Raw genomic sequence first — 2628 nt, 5'->3', positions numbered from 1 at the left:
TTATTAACATCAGCAGAAACAAACCCCAAATGTCGGAATGAACATGGTTCAGTCCTGGATGAGATTAACAGCAGAATCCAACTCCTGCAGTCACTTTTGAACTCCCTGGTGTCTCAGCACGTGTGATGACTGAGTGAATCCCTTCCCACACACGGAATCATGGAATCATAGAAAGTTACCGAACAGAAGGAAGCCATTCGGCCTATCGTGTCTGTGCCGTCCGAAAAAGAGCTATCCAACTTAATCCCACTTTCCAACACTTGGTCCATAGCCCTGTAGGTTTCGGCACTTCAGTTGCACATCCAAGTACTTTTTAAATGAGTTGAGGTTTTCTGCCTCGACCACCCTTTCAGACAGTGTGTTCCAGACCCCCACCACCCTCTCCGCTTTTGTGTATCCTGTTACTTTTTCACTGCTATCCGGAAGTCTATAAACAACTCCCACCAAAGTCTTGTATTCTATTCTGTTACTCATTTCTACGCAAAGCACAAGTGGTAACATGGGATTATGTTATAGTGTCAATAATGGAGACCTGGCTCAAACAAGCGGAGGAGTGGCCACTTACATATTCCTGGCTACAACGTATTCAGGAAAGGCAAGGGATAAAAGTTGGGGGGTGTGGGCCAGGCACTATTGATCAAAAATACTGTTACAGCGGTAGAAAGGGTCGCCATGCTTAAGGGTTCAAAGGCAGAATCTATTTGTTTAGAATTAAGGAACAATTGAGGAGCTATTACGCTGCTGGATGCAGACTATAGGGGGCCAACTAGTGGGAAGGAGATGGAGGAGCAAATTGGCAGCAAATTGCAGAAAGGTGCAATAATTTTAGAGCATTGATAAAAGGGAACTTCATTTATCCGAATATAGACTGGGAAAGAGCAGTGCAAAAGTCAAAGAGGGCGAGCAATTCCTGAAATGTGTCCAAGAGAACTTTCTTAATCTGTATGTTTTCAGCCCAACGAGGAAGGAAGCAGTGCTGGATTTATTTAGGGGAAAGAAGTGGGGTAAGTGGAGCATGATTCAGTGGGGGAGCATTTGCAGCAGGTTTAGTATAGTTATGGAAAATGCAAGGAAATATCAAGCATGAAAATACTGAACTGGGAAGAGCGAATTTCAGCGAGTTGAAAAGTGATCGGGTCCAGGTGGATTGGAATCAAAGATTGGCAGCTAAAACAGTAAATGAGCAATGGGAGGCTTTGAGTGAGGAGATAGTTCGGGTACAGACTGGACACATTCTTATTCGGGGAAAGGTTGGGCATGCAAAACTAGAGCTCCCTGGATGACAACAGAATATTTGAGACAGCATTTTGTACATTCTGAATACCAATGTCCGGACAGGTGTGCCCGCGGTTATCAACCACAACCTCGTCACCTCCACGCTGAAACAAAAAGGGGCCACATTCTGCTTCAGTGAGATGAAATCCGAGAGCGGTTTCAAGGTCAATTGCAATTGCAAGTAGAATGCGTTCAGAGGACGTGAGATTATTGACATACCGACAAACACCCTACCAGTTTGAACAGCAGCTCAAGATCAAAAGTCGGGGGGGCGGGGGGGGGGGAATGAGGGCTTGTCCGGGATTTGAACCCAGGATCTCTCACATATTTCAAACAACAAACCCGAAGCGAGAATCATACCCCTCAACCAACGAGCCCCCTGAGCAAAAAAAACAAGCAGTAGTTTCTGAGTATCAGCGGCCACTTTCCCCAAATCTCCTTCAAAGTTCCGTTAATAAAAATGTGTCCGTACATTAGTGAAGAATCATAAAGCCAATTTCTTCACTGTTGGGTTTTGTTTAGGGCTCCTGACGCTGATAAAGATGATTGGGGACAGTTGATGAGTTAATGGTTGTGAGGGCGCAGATACTCCGGTGCAACGGTGCAGATACTCCAGTGTGAGGGTGCAGATACTCTGCTGCAAAGGTGCAGATACTCCGATTTAAGGGTGCAGATACTCGGATGTGAGGATTTGTTGCCGCGACTGAAATGCGGCTTAGAACTGTTGTTATTATCCAAGGGTTAGGGATCCTTTCATGATCTCTCACAAATCAACTGAAACCGTTCGGAATGTGAATACAATTTTGCGTTTCCAAAATAAAAGGGAGTGACATTCATTGTGGAAACAGTCTGGTGTTGGTCACTACAGAAATATCGATGTCAGACCTTGTCTGTCAAGAAGAATTCAGATTTCGGCGAAGCCAATCACAGGTGAAATGATGGAAGATCGGCCGCACTCAGCTGGCCATCGAAAGCGGGCATTTGTTTTGCAGCCAAAACAAACATCAGAACCAGGAAATGCGAGACCATGAAGATAAAAGCTACCCTACCGTCCCTGGGTGGGATCGAACCACCAACCTTTACGTTTAACAGCCGAACGCGCTAACCGATTGCGCCACAGAGACAGCACACGTTTCTTTTTGAACTACTGATTCAACGAACTAAAAATTCAGGTTGCAGCGATCAAAATAAATTCTCTCTGCTATCAGTTTACTTTTCCAAAATAAAGTGTGTGAAGTTTGCACGACCGAAAATCTGTGCTCTATTATTCCTGAACATTAAACTCACCTTGTCATTAAACACCTGGATGTTGGAAGACTCCGTCCCCTCGTGGTCGAGAGGATTGATTTCTCG

General features: G+C 45.0%; 1 non-coding gene across 1 annotated transcript; it reads right to left on the bottom strand.

The window, feature by feature from the left end:
* Nucleotides 1-2324: 2324 nt before the first annotated feature.
* On the bottom strand, nt 2325-2399 carry trnan-guu (transfer RNA asparagine (anticodon GUU)). Its single transcript has one exon. It is a non-coding gene; the product is annotated as a tRNA-Asn (tRNA).
* Between the last annotated feature and the right edge of the window lie 229 nt (nt 2400-2628).

Source organism: Heptranchias perlo, chromosome 20 (genome assembly GCF_035084215.1).
Source record: "Heptranchias perlo isolate sHepPer1 chromosome 20, sHepPer1.hap1, whole genome shotgun sequence".
In the NCBI taxonomy this organism is placed as follows: Eukaryota; Metazoa; Chordata; class Chondrichthyes; order Hexanchiformes; family Hexanchidae; genus Heptranchias; species Heptranchias perlo.
The sequence above is the reverse complement of the archived record's forward strand: the minus strand, read 5'-3'. Positions and strand labels throughout refer to the sequence as shown.